Source organism: Dreissena polymorpha, chromosome 12, assembly GCF_020536995.1.
Source record: "Dreissena polymorpha isolate Duluth1 chromosome 12, UMN_Dpol_1.0, whole genome shotgun sequence".
Taxonomy (NCBI): Eukaryota; Metazoa; Mollusca; class Bivalvia; order Myida; family Dreissenidae; genus Dreissena; species Dreissena polymorpha.
The window spans coordinates 49,615,346-49,633,818 of NC_068366.1; positions in this window are offsets into that span (position 1 = coordinate 49,615,346).

Here is an 18,473-nt window from a genome sequence, read left to right on the forward strand (position 1 = left end):
CCAGGGGTGGATCCGTACCCGCGAATCTGAAGTAGGATCCGATATCATCGGATATTTCGGGTACCCGTTGCAGCCCTAATACTTACACCATGCGTCGCTTGACGAAAGGGAAAATACGACTCAACGATGAGTATTTTGTGGGAACCACGTTGTTTTGCTGCAGCGGGAACCGCTAAAACTAACTCTTTCAAGAGAAGGTGAAGAAAGTACTGGTTTCCAGCGTATGTGAAAGTTAAACCTATAAAATGGGTCCCAGTGTCAAATTTAATTACACAAACGATAAAGAAGAAGCGGAAATGCCCAACTATTGACGAAAGTAATAACTATCATAATGTAATCAAAGCGCTGAAGGCACTGAAGATGTTCGCTATTGCATAATTTAACACGCAATTCATTTTTCAAAATCAATCGCAAGTTTGAAATGAACACACGCCATTCAACTTAAAAAAGGGTGTGTCATAGCGCACGGGTCGAGTTTTGTGTGCACTTTTTATCATCCTTATTATTTCATAGAAATAACTAAGACAAAATAAAAACAGCATGCTTTTTTGGAAGTTCTGAAAGCAAAGAAAGTATGATGAAAATGGTAATGAGAACTTAACTTTTGATTTTTGACACCATATACAAATTCAAAATATACAATAATCTTCGTATCTTGTATATGGAGGAGTAAAAGTATATAAACATTGCTGTTTATGCTTTACTTGTTACCCGAGCAGTTCACACGGTGTCAACAACGCTAACATAAACATAGGTATAGAGCACTAATGCGCTTTTAGGCGAAGCTGTTTCAGTTTTCATCTTAGTGACTTTAACATAACGCCAACAGACACGCATGAATATTTTCGAATATTTAATAAGCTGATTCGAGAAACAACCTCTGAATTTTTGCTACATCACTGCGTATGTGCTCAATTCAAAGGATGTAGCACTGTTCAGTGTAAGAAATTCCGGACTACTCTCTGTATGCTCAAACGACACAAATTGTGGCCCTGTTACAATTACGCGTTACAATCCATCTCGCAGAATTTCAATTTCGCCTCCAAGATGAGAAAACAATCATTAGCGAAATAGTATAGTGTCACGATAAGAGAAAATCGTTTAATTATCATACCACAATGTTTGCCGAACTTGGTCAGCACGTCTGGAAATCATTCCTTAATGCGTCGATAGGCTGCCATTATTAACAAGTTTGCTATTTTGAATTCAATTTTGTATCAAAAAGCATTGTTTTTAAATGTGGGATTTTCAATTCGCAATGAGATTTGTAATGACCCTCGTCATGCGAAAATGGGTCTTATTCCATATGCGCCCTTCATAAAAAATAGCCCACTCAGCTATCCCTCCTTCTGGTAAGGAGAAACATAACATATTGAGTGATTTTAAAGCGAACAGCGTCGCCTATGGCCTGACTGCGCAAGAGCACATGTTGGGTTTAACAAACGCTTGCCGAAACGCATAAGACCCATTTTCGCATGACGGCGCTATTGACGTGTGATTTAAATGTGACGAAAGAAAACTGCGTTTAAATCAAATATAAACATACGATATATTTCGATAATGAAGAAAGATACTCATAACAAGGCATATGAGGACACATATGAAGTGCTCTCCCGTAGTATATTTTTTATTTACTCACACTAATGTGTGGTTTGACAATGCTAACACACATTTCATGCGGTGAATATGCAGCTTACAAGTGAAAAACACAACACAATAGTTTAACTTTTGTTTAATTGTATTCAATTATTTAGAAAAGTAAATTGCTAACTTTATTTCAAAGTCGGCGTATACGCCGACTACATTTTTAAAAGACATGTATTGTTATAAATATATTTAATATAATATATTTAGTTGTTTTCGGTTTTAGCGATTATAAAGCATTTTCGAGGTTGCCTATAGTATGCCTGAGTAATTGATGAACTCATATCCAACTGTCAATGTATTGAGAACTGTGAATATAAACAAGCTAACCCTTCTACTAAGCTTCTACTATTGCGTTGCTAGCACCCGTAAATACAAAAGATCGCCGCTATGTGTTGAGAACCAAGAACGCTTTCCAGAAATACCCGATGTAGTAGCTTCAACGAGGTTATGAAACAGGTCATTCGTATTATTATTATAAATTATTTGTTATATTCGGGTTAAGCGATTATGATTTTTTTAGTCTATCGTATCGCTGAAGTTATTGTTGAACTTATGTTCAACGTTTTATAAATTGAGAATATAAATAAGCGTCAACTTTTTCCCAAATCTCTCAATTTACGACCTGTACTACGTCATTGAGTTGTATGTGAGAGCGTAACCTATTGCGTTGTTATCGCCCGTAAACTTTCCTTTGTTTATCGACAGGCGCATCTATTAATAGCCTCATATCATGAATGCCAAAACACCCGCGAAAAAGAACCACGTGACCAAATAGGACGCTAAACGCAAATACCATGCGACTACGACTTTAATTATGTAAGAACGCTCCGCAATTCCTCTGAAGCCGGGGCCTTGTGATTGCTTTTACGTAAAGAATTGACCTCTAACTGAAGTAAGCAAAGGAAACGCAGCACCTAATTGACCCATTCCTTCTATGTGCGAAGGCAGATTGAATTTTACTAATGTATGGTTTGCCTATTATAACACACATTATAATGCGGTAAATATGCGACTAAAAGTAAAAAAACATTATAATTAAACTTTTGTTTTTAATTAAGTTATTTAGAAACCAAAATTCCAAACCTTATTTCAAAACAGCAAGACTACATTTTTTTAGAGAATATTCTTGTTATATTTAAATGTTTTTTAACAGTTTCAGCGATAATGAATCATTTTTATGTTGTCTATCGTATCCCGGTAATAATTGTTGAACTCGTGGTCAACGTGTTATTAATTGAGACCTGTGAATATAAACAAGCGTAACCTTATACTAGTGCGTAATTCTCACCCGGACTCCCCTTTGTTTATCGCCAGCCTCAGATTTATGAATGAGATGAGCGAAAATACTACGTCACGCAGACGCAGCAGAAAGTGAACTATTTTAATCATTCATAAACAATCTCCTCCGCGACACGTGCAATACGATCATTGTTTTTTTTTTAATTCTTTTCTATAAAACACCATTCGAAACTATTGCATTTAACACATTTAACACGATATTAATATAATGTTTCCATTTGTGAATAAACATAATTGGAGAACTCAAACCTCTTGCATAAATTATACAACTCTTTCTTCGCGCGTAGTGTAAGCGGGAATTGGGCTAATCATACCCAGGCCGTATCGACCTGAATTTTACATCAAGCACATTAGACGGTCGCTAAAGCGACCATCTAATAAAACCAAAACAAATACGCCAATCGATTGATATCTATCAACAGAATTCCATTAAATTGGTCAGAAGACGAGACATTAAGGTTTCAAAATCTTAAAACGTATGTTTTTTTTCAAGATGTATATTTAAACATGATAATTTGAAGTGTGTGTATACAGATAGACCGACTGACGAATAGACAGCCGGACGGCGGATAGACAGATGGACAAAAGTCCATGGTCAATTATGCCTATTAATCTCGTAACGGAGGTATAATAAAACAAACACATACACAAACACTACATTTTATATTTTTATACAGATTTACTTATGGTTGAACATATTACAAATCTTGTTTGTCTATTTAAAATGCATTCGAATATTTATTTGCCTTTTAAATACCAGTTTCTTTATTTATTATTGATTTTTATATAAGCGTATTAAGAACATAAATTGCAACATTAAATCTCTAATAGCTAACACTCCACCTAACACAGTACACACGATTTGTGTCAAAATTTACCTTTCACTCTGCTGTTGCGTTGACGTGCTGATAGTTTGCAGACAGTTTGTTGTAACTTGTGCTCCCATAGATGAAAGTGTCAACATTAATTTATTCTCATATATCGCATAATACACAATTAAGTTCATTTAAACAAAACACACTTTTGTTGCGTTTTACCAATTAAATATACAGGTCGCAGGATCAACGGGGTTCACCGGGGTTTACATGGAAACACACCGTTATGAACTTTATTTTTGCAAATACAGGCTTATCGAATAAACTAATTATAATGTATTTGGAATTGCCCTAAGCAGCATAAAAACTGTCTGTTTTGCACTCTTTAAAAAAAAAATTGAAAAGTTATTCGAAAACAAAGCATCACTAACTGGTGTGTTTACATCCGTTAACGTTCAATTGTGAACCACACACAGTCGTGATCCTTTACCCTGTATAATCAAAGCGCTGAAGGCACTGAAGTTGTTCGTTATTGCATAATCTTAGACGCAACTCCGTTTTCAAAATTATGTTATAGCTTTTTATATCGCAAGATTGAAATGAACACAACCCATTCAAATTTATAAAGAGTGTGTCTTAAAGCACAGGTCGATTTGTGTGTGCACTGTTTATCATCATATTTATGTTATAGAGACAAAACTTAGACAAAATAACAACACTATGTCTCTTTTCTCGTCTTAGTTGTTGCACTGGCAACCATCTTTAGAATGTTTGTTGCCTTGCTAAAGAATAACAAACATAGAATCATGTACAGGTTGTGTTATGTGTATCTAAAACTTTATATATTTTCTTTAATTATTGAGCAACAATTTTGCCCACATGACAGACTTTTAATTCATCATGTCTTGTTGTGAGCCGGAATTGAATCATTTCTCGTGCTTATTGATCCACAGTCGCCAATTTGTATTCTATGTTTAATTGGATTGAGTTGTTCAAGCTTTGAAATGTAGAGGGTAACTTTTTTTGGTTTCTTTAATTTTATTCTTGTTTTTTTTTTAATGGAGCTTTTAAGATCCACTGTTTACATTTATCAATATTAAGCATTTAATGACAAACTGTGAATTGGCCCTTTAGATGTTTACTAAAAAATACCACAAGGTAAAGACTCATTGGTTGTTTATTTGATTTAAAAGTGATTTTGTTTATTTGCCTTGTCAACGAGGTTACTTTGAAGTTATTGTCACTTTTATCTTTTTTTTCAAATCATGAATAAAAATGATAATTTAAGCTTCCTTTTGGGAAAACAGGGCTTAATGCATATGCATTAATTGTCATCCCAGTACCAGAGACTCTCTTTAAACGAAAAATACCATTAAATCAGAAAGTGTCGTACTTGATTAGCTTGTGCGCATTACACAGGCTAATCAGTGTGCACAGGCTAATCTTATTTGACATGCATTTAGCCCCGTTTTCCCTGAAAGCAGCCAATATGTACAGATTTCATTGATAAACTGGCAAATGTCGTCGCACAAGCTGTTATTAACTCTAGACTGGCCAATATCGTCCCACAAGCTGTTAAACACTATTGATTACATACAGGCTGTCTGCAGTGTACCAGTGGTGAAGTATAAACAGGCAGTGGTTATCGTTCTTAGCGTAGTTAAGTTCCTAGCGTAGTTAACAGCAGACTGACTTGCAAAACTGCCTCTACATTAGTTGCTCGCTAGCGCTCACAACTAAAAATACCACATGTAATAAATTCAGGAGAATGAACTATGCTGGATTTGTATCTTTCCCGAAATTTGTTGAGGTCTCTAGTATTAAAAAAATGGCACAGTTTAACAATCAACAGACTATGCATTAAATCCTTGCTTGCAATATTGACGTTTTTTTTATATCTTTAAAGGTAAAACGCTGCACGCATGTTTGGCTTTTATATAAGCATTTAAACGTCCGCATCGACTGATATTTACGGGAATATTTTCGTAGACGTAGATGCGCAGACACGTACAGCTTCGATGACTCCGGCATTCATTGGTAACCAGCGAAATATAAAAAAATGACGTTTTGACAGGCCAAATTACTTATCAATAGAACAATATTAAGTTTTAAGATGACTTCAAATCTGTTATAAATTGTTTATGTATATCTTTCGATAAGTATGCGATTATTGGCAAAACAATTATAATAATTTACAGAATCACCTTATTTTAACTTTTTCTTGGTCCGTATTTAGCACATTATGCTTGCAATGTTTGTATATTTGATGATAATTATTGCATTTTGTCACATACAAAGAATTATGTACATGATCTGGAGAAAATGTTTGCTGAGTCTGGTTTATATTTTCTCCTACAGGGTTGGCACATAGGTGCAACATAACTTCCTAAAATAAATCATTAGAATATACACGTAACAGTATTAAATATAACTTTTCGATGTACTGCCAATGTTGAAACAAATACAAGTGTACAGGCAAGTACGAAATCAAAAGTGTTGGGCATTGTACCGATCGAATTGTTCGAAATTCGTTTTTGTGTTCTATAACTAATAATAAATTAAGCACCACCTCTCTTGCAAACCAATTCAATCCGCTTCTTTTGTGACGTTTTCCGCCAGCAAATATTCAGGGTCGGAACTCTTCATGCTTAACCTCTAATTAAGCAGAACGTAGTTTACGGTATTTACATTGCTAGTACAAAAAGGGTAAAACATTACACTAAAATGTCGTTTAAAGCGTTATCAGCGTAGGCATATGACCATATGACCTTACATTGAAGACATTTGTAAAGTTTCAACTAAATGATTATCTTTTGAATGTGTTCAAGATACAGAGTAACGTTCTTGTTGAGCGCAAACCGGAACCTTAATTTCTAAGTATAAAAGCGGCATTTTGCTGTCAACAGGTAAGCCACAATCATGGGCAATCATCGGCGACCGCACATAAAATCCGTAAAGGATGTGTGAGGTCCCAAATGTAAACTATCTATTGTATATACAGAAATATGCAGTTCATGCACGCAAACCTTAAGCAATTTGTGTCAAATGCACGAATGCATTATCCAGATAAATTGCGCTTTATTTTTTTTAAATCAGAATCACATTATATTCCATAACAAATGTGATGTTTCATTTAAATACTTGTAGTAATTACAAATATATGGTTTTGTTTCACACTTACCTTAACTATACTTCTCTAGGTTCTAATGGGTTGGAATTCTGCTAAAAGTTCGGTCATATATATTGGCAAACGAAACTGACATTAAATTTAGTCCCTTACGGCATGTGTGTAGTGTTAATTGACTATCTTTGGTAGATATAACTGTATGACAAATTCCAATTTTGACTTTTATACAGTATATGCAATGTCAGCGATCTCACATAATGATCCAGATGTCCAGAAGACATGTGTGTAATTTCATGTTAGTATATGTTTAGGTTACATAGATAGATATCTACATGTACCTATACGAACAATTTTAATACCATTATAGAACGCCACATTGCTCAACTACATCTCACATAAAAGAAAAGAAAATAGTTAAATAATGCATGTTTATTCATTCAGTCATATCGATGATTCGTAAAAAACGACACATGAATACAGTCATTTTATTTGCATAATCTCCACAACAGTCAATACATGTTCATGAAAATACACTTCACCACGACTAATGTAATTGAACATATGCAAATGGGTAAGGGATTTTGTTCCGGGATTAATCTCATTAGAATACCTAAAAATAACCATAATTCAGCCGTTTTTTAGGAGATTATCCATTTTTACCGCGTTTCATCCGAATTCATCTGCATTTAACCTTTTTTCAGCGGTTTTTAGGGATGAGTGGCGTAATTTATTCCTTAAAGGGATTAATCTCTACTCATGCGCAGTCTTTAAAAGGCTGAATTTTGATAAAATAAAGTAAACCTCTACGCATTCGTAGTCGATGTAAGGATGAATTGAGATGAAAGGTGTGCGGTAAAAATGCAAGAGGTAAATAAAAATGCCAAAGGTAAAAAAGCCAGAGGTAAAAATTCCAGAGGTAAAAATGCCAGATGTAAAGTGGTAAAAATGCCATAGGTAAAAATAGCAAAGGTAAAAAAGCCAGATGTTAAAAAGTAAAATAGAGTTTTGAGCAATATTTTGATAAAACGGCGCAGTTAATCAGTGACGTCAACGAGTTAGTGGGGCGTAAACAAATATTTTTAGATGTAGAATTTACCTTTGTCGTTGTCATGCATAGAAACATTTGTAATATTATGCTGCATACAGCATAGTGTCATAGCCTATAAAACACGTCATTTCAAAACTCGACGAAGAATTTTTTTGTATTAACACTTAGGATTTGAAAACGAATCTGTGCGTGTTTTAACATTGTACAACTAGGATTATATGTGATATTTGCGTGTGTGTGTATTCCAGATTTTAGTTACATGTCCTACTAGCCTCTTCACGAAGTCATTGTAGCCCGACCTTTATATTTGCTATGCTCCCCACTAAAGATATATCAATAAATACAAGATTCTTGTCATTGCGAGTTCCATTCGATTCGCGCGGCAACCGATATATCAGTCTAGTGAGAAAGATGACGCATCTTATCTTGATAATCTTATCTACGCATATGCTGGCATGTTGCGTCACAGGCTTATAACTAGACGCTCTTAATCCAAAATTGATCTGTCGCCAGATGTCAATCAAATAAAACTATCAGCCAATCAGATCGCGAGTTTTCACACACCCCCTAGCAACGCTTATCTGGCCGCCATTTTGTCCGACAAACAAAGCGTGTCGTACAGATGGAATGGACGTAGTTTTTAAGAGTTTACACAGATTTTATATCAAATGCCTGATCATTACTGTTTCATCATTATTCAAAATTGTAGGTGCTATACATACGTTATAAAAGGTCATTATTTTACCTTTATTTCTTGAACATATGTACGAGTAATGAGAAAACAAACACAATAAATAGTTTGACCACAACAGTTGTGTGTTCTATAAAGCGTGTTAAACCGTTTGATGCACAATATTATTAAGCAGTTTGGGCAACATAATAATTGCCACACGTGCTTATTAATAATCTCAGCGTAATTGTCTTTAATTAATAAATGACAGTATGTTGCGCTGATCTCAGAATGAAGGAACATAAAGGCATTGCATGTTAGGTACTGTACACAAGAAAAGAAAACTATTTAATTACTTGTATAATTTCCAATTGAATATTTATATTCTGTGGATAATAAACAAGGGAAATCATTATAAATTGTAAACTTAAATATTGGTTTAACTAAAGTAAAAACAACAAAAAGGGGATTTCAACGCGGCTTAGCCAGCTTTAGCAACTTCAGGTGTAATATGTACGGCTTATAATACAACAACAGAAACAACATTTCTAATACAACATATATTGATACGGGGAAAAATGTGAACATTGCAATGAACATATAAGGTCCATCTTGTTATAAATAAACAAATGCATAATATTCTTAATATATTCCATTCAAATGTTCGTGAACAGCACCGTAATACCAACATTTCATTTTCCGAAAGTGAAATGTAACTGGTTCGCATTAAAAATACTTGAAATAAAATGCATATCAGACTATCTGTTAATTAAACCACGAAATGAGGCCTATATTCAATTATGGTTACAATCAAAATTTAATTTATATCTAAATAAAAAGAATCGGTGTCTTTTTAAAAATAACACAATAAAACAAAGATCTAAACATTTTTAATAAACAAAAAACCAATCATGATATAGATGTGTCCTTTGCATTTAATGAAAATATTTTCAAAAAAAAATATTATATATGAATAGCCACCGGATTCACTGTAAGGCTGTTTAATACAAGTTCAAAATCAATATGAAATAAATGTTCATTTTACAACGGATTTTTAGTCAACTCCCTGTAATATGTATATGAAACGTTTCTGATGTCTGTCGTTTAATCATTTATTTTGATTACGCCATTTTTCTCTAATGCATTTATGATTGTATTAAAGTTTAACAAAGCAGTTTAGTTTTGTGTGCGGCTTTAACAATTTATATTGTAGAAAATAGCATGAAACATCGTTACAAATATAGTATTTCACTCTCCTAATCCGCTATCATTGCGATCGGCTTGTCGGAGTTTTCTAATCACTACACCACGTGACTATATGGGCGGAGTGATCGATAATTTGGCGTGTGGTCAATTGGGGCACGGTCTCCCTTGAAGACAATGCGTCTGATCCTCTATCGCAGATGTGTATTCAAAATGCTTATTGTCTTGTTTATATTATTGATCCGTAATAAGTGAAGGCAATGTCAATTTTTTTTTTCCTGTTTTACAGTTTAATCTAAAATTTACACTTTATTTGGAAGATTTACTCAAGAAATAGATAAGTTTAGAAAATATAGAGAACATCGCCGGAAAAGTTCAATATTAATTCCTCGATTTTATTTTAGCCTTTAGTTTTTTCAAATAATTTTAAAATGATACTTGATTAAGTAACATAATTAAAATTACAGTTTATGACAAAGGCAGTTATGAACTGTTCAATAAAAAAGTGTGTCACGGCCTGATTTAAAAAAAAGTCTATTCTAATGAATATCTAATGATTATCTTCTGAACTACTTCATTTACATTGAGACTCAATTTAAATGAGGTAGTTCTGAAGGTATTTAGTAGAGAAACAGTAAATGTTCAAGGTTGGCGTTAAGGAAAAAAAGTAGTATCCAATTTCCGCGTTACGATGACGACCAACATCATAACCGTGTGAGCTCTATGTATGAGTGTACCTGTCTCTTTGTGAGTGAGACTAACAAAACATGTACACCAGCATCATAAATGTATTGGTATGAACGATAATTGTATTAAAATATTTAGCGAACCACATTTAAATTAAACATTAATAGTTTTCACCTGAAATTAAATTGTTCATTTCATTATTTTTATTTCATTTTAAATGAAATTTAATTAATCGCCTCACCAATATTATTTTTCCAACGTACATGTTAAACAAGTGCTTTTCGGCACTTAAGAAGTAAATCTAATGCAATATATTAGACGTTATATTGACGTATTTTTTTTAGAAAGTTTCAATAGGCAATACGTTCACATTGTATGCATTGATTCCGATGTAAACGTATCATTATAAAACACATGTTCTTCATGTACCCTCATAAGCATGCTTGTAACCGATTGGACGGTGATCGTCACAGTTTGGCGACTGGAGAGTTACCTGAGAATTTCTCGTGACGCAGCTGTGTCAGCATACGTGCTGTTCAGAGTTTATTTTCAGATCCATGCGAGCCCTTTCACGGGGTCATTTTGGCTGGACCTGCCCCTGTGACCTATCAGGGGAAAAAGATTAATTTTGAGCCAAAGTAGGTCAAATTTACTTCGGCTGCCCAGGTATTCGCCAAAGATATAATTTAGATCCAAATAGACCAGTGCTTGGTGGCCAATGAGACCTTAATGTGACTGGTAGACAATTTCAAGACAAATTCATGTCTGAACGCAGCTCCGCTAAGGGAATGCAGCACACAGCTCTGCGTTTTTGGCCACTCTCGTCGTCACCGGCCGTCGTCTTCATCCCCGAGACGGTTTCCCCAGTGCGTTGAGCGCACTGAGTACCGCCGCCACGGGGTCCCTCTCTAAGGCCACCCCTCGATGTTCTTGGGACTGCAGAGACCCCCAAATGCAGCTCCAGGTCCGCCCCGAATGACCTCCACACTGGTAGGCCCGCTGTCCCGCTGTTCCCGGCCCTCTTCAGACGGGACCTCTTGCAGGTTCGGGTCAGCGAACTCTCGACAATAAACAGCGGGTGACAAGTCCGCTGCATCTTGGAGAAGACAGCGAACCTAGCAGTGTAGAAGACGTCCGGCTCTAGGGTGACGGACTCAGCTGGATTAGCAGAGCCGCCCGCAGAAGTTCCCCTCTTTAAGGAAATATATACAGGTGAGAGAATCTTCTGCGGTTGACTCTCGCCTCGGTCGCGACGCGCACGCTCCAGCTGCTGACCGAGAGGGTCAGCATACATGACTGTAATGTGGCTTAAATATTTGATAGCACGTCAAGGTATCTCCTATCGGTTGATTATCTATTACCCCATGTGGCATTATGGCAATTACGCGCAGTAAGATGTACCGAGTGCTATTTTAAAGTAGGGAATATTGAAATATTTATAAAGAAAACTTGATTTGTTTAACAATCGCCATTTTTTGACATTTTCAACTTAAATCGGAAGCTCAAGGATTCAATCGATATATGTGATTTTGGCGATCGGAAATGCTAACATCGCAGTAAATTTATTTTCGGCTATTGCTAATGAATATCTCCGAAACTCTTCACGTTAAAATCAAACGTTTATTTTTTAGTCTTTTACATGTTTATTAAACCTTTATAAATGGCACGCCCATAAGAAATATTTATAAAGAAACAATAAAGTTTTATTTAGGCAATGGCGGATATGTACTTTTTAATAAGAAAATCTGCATCGGCCTGAAATGTTACAAATTTTGCTAATGAATATCTCTAAGACTGTTCACCGTATATATAAAAGTATTTATAAAAAACAATAATGTTTTAGGCAAAGGCAGATATATACTTTTAATTGTCTAACTTTTCTTTAATACCCGCAAACATATTTAGGTCAAAAGCATAAAGTTATAGACCATAGATTTTAATGTCACTTATACTTATACTTTGTTATTTTTCCAAATCAAATAATTAACTTTTAGGTAATTGAAATGTGTACTTGTAAAAAAGCTAACTCGGCCTTAAACACTTTTATTACGCTTTGTTGCTTAATATTAGTTAAGAGACACAAATTGTTTTCAAATATGTTATGTTTTTTTTAAACGCGTATATTTTATAAATGCTACTATAAATATCGAAAAAACGTGTTTTATGTGTTCTGTTTTTTGTGCGAAGTCATACTATGTTGTTTATTGGAATAACGCGTGCGGACACGCTGCCGTAGCGCATGATAACGCCATAAAACAGAGTGAGAACATCGACTGCCCGATTGATGTCCCGTGATAAAGATGTAGTTATTTTTTCCGCACTTATTCCCGATACGTTCTTTTGGCCCCAATGAATGTATCTAGATCTTTGCTTGAATGTAGCTCGCGATAATAACTCAGACTTTTCACCCCTACACATGGGCAGTACTAGCAAAACCTCAAATTAAAAACCTCCGCCTTTCACCCGTACGCATGCGCAGAGTGCTAGCATCCCTATTTAGCCCTAACAATCCCCAAAAACTCCTTGAGTACACTGTTAGAGATTAATCCCTAAAAAGCCGGATTATAAGAGATAAATCCCAACAATATTTATCCCTTAGAAACCCCTTATTTGCGAAACATATCCCTTACCCCACTGTGCATGATAAACAAAACAGTCCAATTATTTTACAATTGAATGAAGCACTTAATAGTTAACGCTTTTGAAAGGTTTCAATTATAATTGCATAACAAATAAACGACCTCTTCGCCTTGTGTTTTCACAGAAGAAACAAGCTGTTCATGGCCGAATTAAAGTGACTTATACTTCTCAGTGTGAGTATGTGGTTTTAAGACAGTTTATACACACTACATCCAGTCTCCTAATTGTAATCATTTGAATTAATTTGTCTTATATTGAACAATGAATAAAAATGTTTCAGCCTGGAAAAAGTGCAAAAGTCCTTATGGTTGTCATTAGTGGTACGTTATCCTAAAAAGATTGATGAATCACATAGTTACAGTTCCAATAAGCTGTTTTATAAAGTTATGAAATGTGAGCTTGACGTTGGAGCTAGAGAGACGAATGTAACACTTGAAACGTCATCGTATGATGAATTGCAATTGTTATCTCAAAATCCATCAATATCTACCCAATGTATGGCTGAGGCTGGTATTTTCACGCTATTTTATGGCAAATAGTGGTTTTTGACAAATACACGTGACCTTGATCTTTTAGGGACTCAGTTATTACACACGACACGTCGTCTTATGATCGTTTACTTTTGAGTAAAGTTATTTTCCAAATACGTTAAGTAAGGGCTGAAAAAGGAATTTAAAAAAAAGTTGTAATGCCAAGTTTGACCTTCAACCATTAAGTGTAACTTTAAACTTTGAAGTAGGAAGACAAGTGTTACACTCGACAAGTCGTCTTATGACGATGGACATTGCGCAGTTATTTAAAAATCAGTCAAGTTATGACTGGGACAGAACATTTCGCACAAACGGATAGACGTACCGTACAACTAATATAAGCCTTCGTCTTCAGAAGGGGGCATACTAACAGAAGTGATACATACAGGTAAACTGGAATATCACGAATTTAATTGCAGTCAAAGGGAATTAACTGAGTCAATCCTATATTCAATGTAAATAAGCATTGTATTAAGTTTTGAACCAACGTGATCAAGAGATTCGCACTATGTAAAGATAAACATTTTTGACCAAGCTAAATCGAGATTGTCTAGATTGGTAAAACAGATTTGACCTGGTGACCTAGTTTTTGGACGTTCGCGTCCCAAATTCGATCTCAGTCTCAGTCTTGATAATGTCCAAATTATCATTCTAACTAAGTTTTATCAAGATTAGTTGAAAAATGTGACCTTTAGAATGGTTACGAATCAAAAGTGTACGACGCAAACCACACATCGCACTCGTGACGGACACCAAACAGTATGGGTATCACAAAAGCTCAGGTGAGTTTATAAAACAAATGAACCAAGGGCTTGTCCAGTTTTACACCGACGTACATGATGTAAACAAACTTTGTACGGACCAATTTTAATATCACACACAAAATATATAAGATCTGGGCATTGTGGTCTTTCAGCAAACGTTACAAAAATTTAATGTAATAATCATGTAACGACGTATTTTAAAACGGGCGACTCTTGCGGTTTCAGAATAGATTTTGTGCATATAGTATGTTTAAGCTCCGGTTACTCCCATATTCTGCATACCTGAACGATTTGAAAGAGAAACAACTTTGAGAGAGGATCATCCATGAACCATTCCTTTGAAATGTTGTTATTGTTTTTTTGCCATAAACATAGGACCAAATGTTATAATAAGGTTTCTCTCCTGCTGGTGAAGCTCAATATTAGTTTTGTGTTTATCTGTAGATTTATGCATACCTGCTTATGTCATTTTACTTTTAAATCAACGGAGTTTTCTTTAAACATATTCTAAACTGTATCACTTAACAGTGAACTCGAAAACATACGTATTCATTTACAAGAATGCTTACTGGTTCGCAAACACGTTCATAACATAAACAAGAATTCCACACACTGAGTCACATGCATGTACATATACAATACCAGTACACGAAGCCGTTTGGATTGCTACTTACACACGATTAACAGGTAGTGCGAATATTAACTTTAAACGACTTTTTCATCTGCACAAACCAGACATTAACACCCACTCATAAAATCGCTCAGTATTGACGGGTTACTGATATAGAAATGGTATATCCGCGTTACTTTAAAGATGTCTAGGGTTCATTGTCTGGCAGCATTTTAAGAATCGTCTCTAAATATACGAGGTACTGATTCTAACCAGGATACGGACAGCTTTCGTCGCAGCAATCGGGATACAATTCAATGATTAAACAAAACATTACTTAACGCGAACACACGCATATATTTTTAAACAACATTTTTGTTTACAGAGGTAAATTGTATAAAGACGTAGCATGTCTTGAGTGTAGATGAATGTTTAACATACGACGATGCTGTTCGTGGGTCATACAAACCCATGCTCTTGTATAGGTCGCAGATTCAACTGAGCATTCGAACATTTCTTCAATCGCTTCGATCATTTAGAAATCCATAACTTAATTGTCTGCCAAAGTCTTGCTAATCTCGCGTGTATTTTCAACTACAGTTATTTTGAGTATCTATTCATTTTAACTTGTCATCATTGCGAACATTTAGCACGTCGACAAATGCGAAAAATGTTAGCAATGTATGCGTTGTAACAATCAACTGTTGCGCAATAATAGTATAAACATATCCTAGAATGACAAATTACGTAATAACGACTAGAAAAATAAAATAACCCTATTAAATACACATACACCCATGCGTTTTATTGATTATTCATATCGTAACCATTTAAATTAAAGAAAACATCATTTACACTGTTTCCATTAAAACCTACGTACAATATTAATATCATATTATATACATTATGTTAAACATGACATTTGATGAAGCATATAGCAAACAAATTCGACCAATAATTACAACTATATGACTGGTTTTCACTAAGCACCTACTTAGCGAACTATCGCCCATATTTGTGCAAAGATAACGTTTGAATTAACAAAATTAAAACTCTGCATATCATTGGCATTTAAGGATTACGATTACGGTTAATTATACTTGTACAGGAAAATGAATCAATCTGAGTAATACACATTGTATACACCTAACTGAAATTAGTTATATGTTCCAACTGTAAAAAACATCACAATAAAGCACAGACGTGGGTGACATCATATCTATTTTCTTCTCTATGCATCGCCGCAAATGCATAGATAAAAGTATCAGCAATCGTGTGCTAGTAATCGCATAAATATGCATGAAAGGTTCACGGTCATCTTGATTTTGTCTCACAAGCAATATCACATTGCTATCAATTAAAGTTCCAAGTATAATAAGGTACACAAATTAGATTAATGAATGAAACATTAATATTCACGACAGAAACAATCGGGTTTATTATGCACAACCATACGCAAAATGTAATAATGAAGTGTAATAAGTGTAATATGCAGCTGTAATAAGCAGCAATAAACTTATCATACCACAGCTGTACCGTGATTCTTTGAAGAGTAATGCAAATTTAAAGAACGAAAGGGTATGTAGGTTTATAACAAGCAAAAACGTTGAATTGAGATCCCGCCGCCAATATGCTTCTGGACACAAAAGAGTTATATTTGACACTCAAAAAGCATTTTTTAAGATACAAAGGGCCATAACTCCGTTATTAACAGATGGTGTACAATGCCATTTGGCGTGAATCATCCTGGCTCCGAACACAAAAGTGCCGGACGGAAGGATGTAAAGACGGACGGACGGATGGACGGACAACGCCAAAACAATATCCCTCCGCCTATGGCGGGGATTAAAAATAGATACATATAATAATACATGGGAACAACACTATTTGTGAAACGACACTGTTATAAGATACCAGCTAAAATAGACATGCATCATACTGAAGAATATAATTCTACTTTGCATTCTTGCATACACACGGGTTATTATATTAACAACAAAACAACATTCATTTATGAGTGTCAAATATGCCAATAAATCAATGAGTAAAACCATTACTGAACATTTAAAAACATATACGTGTCTAAATTAAAACAAAACATTTCATACATTAGATTTTCAAAACATTTACCAATAAACATCCTTCAACACCAAAAATCACATCAAATGAACATAGCCATTATATTAAAAGTACAATTAAAAATATCCCCAAGTAATAAGAAGAAAACAACAACAAAAACATGGGCATATTGCACAGTTTAACAATACACGAAACTCTTTAACCCCCAAATTCTTCCAGTGCGCATGACACTGAAAAAGCGCATGACGCAAAACAAATTCTAAAACAAGAGCATCGCATAACGGGTGCCACGCTCGGCTGCGAAAGCTTGTCAGATTTTTTCCTTTTTTTAGAGGTCACGGTTACCTTGACCGTTGACCTAGTGACCCAGAATGGGTGTGGCGTGTAGAACTCATCATGATGCATCTACATATGAAGTTTTAAAGTTGTATGTGGAAGCACTTTGATTTTAGAGCCGATGTAAAGGTTTTAGCACGACGCCGGCGGACGGCTGACGGCGGACGGCATACGGCGGACGGTGGACGACGAGCAGGCTATGAGAATACCTCGGGTTTTCTTCGAAAACAGCCTCGCTTAAAACATAATTTCTTGTATTTTATACCTTGCACAATACAACAAGGTTTAAATATATTCTGACCATCTAAACTAATTAATAATTGCATATCAATGAACCAATGTAACCCTTAAACTCACAGATTTGCATGCAAAACATCTACTCCACATTATACGCATTTGTATCGAGTAATTTAAAAATTGTTTGACCAATAATAAAGTATCAATGCTATTTCTCATACGTAAGAACAAACAAAGGAACATACAACTTCAAATTTTTTTATTGTAGTAGAGTTGCTGAAACACTAGAATAAAAAATAATGTATATTTAAAATAAACAAAATATACTATTAAATCAAATCATGTTATAACACAGGCCGTATCTTGAATATCACACATGTATTTTTACTGAATTGACCATGCACAAATATGTACGACGAGTGTTACTTGTTTTTTTTTTACCTGTATTGTAGGATAAGCGTTTGTGAACATTATCAGTGGATTAAGAAGTGTTGAGCTTGCTTGAAGTTTTGACATTACAATGTGGAAATGAGCAAGTAAACACTGTAACCCTTGATGCACTAAATCTGGTTTAAGTTCATTGTCAACCAACCGTCCGGTCAGGTCCTGTAGAGGAAAGGCATATACAAACTGTTATTATGGTATTCAATAAGTAAAACGAAGTGATACACACTTAATGAAGTGGAACTTGCCAGGAATTGAAAATACTCAACTAGCGTATCAGTAGTACCTACTGATTACTAAGGTAATATGTATTGACATTGTGGTATTGTGGTTATAT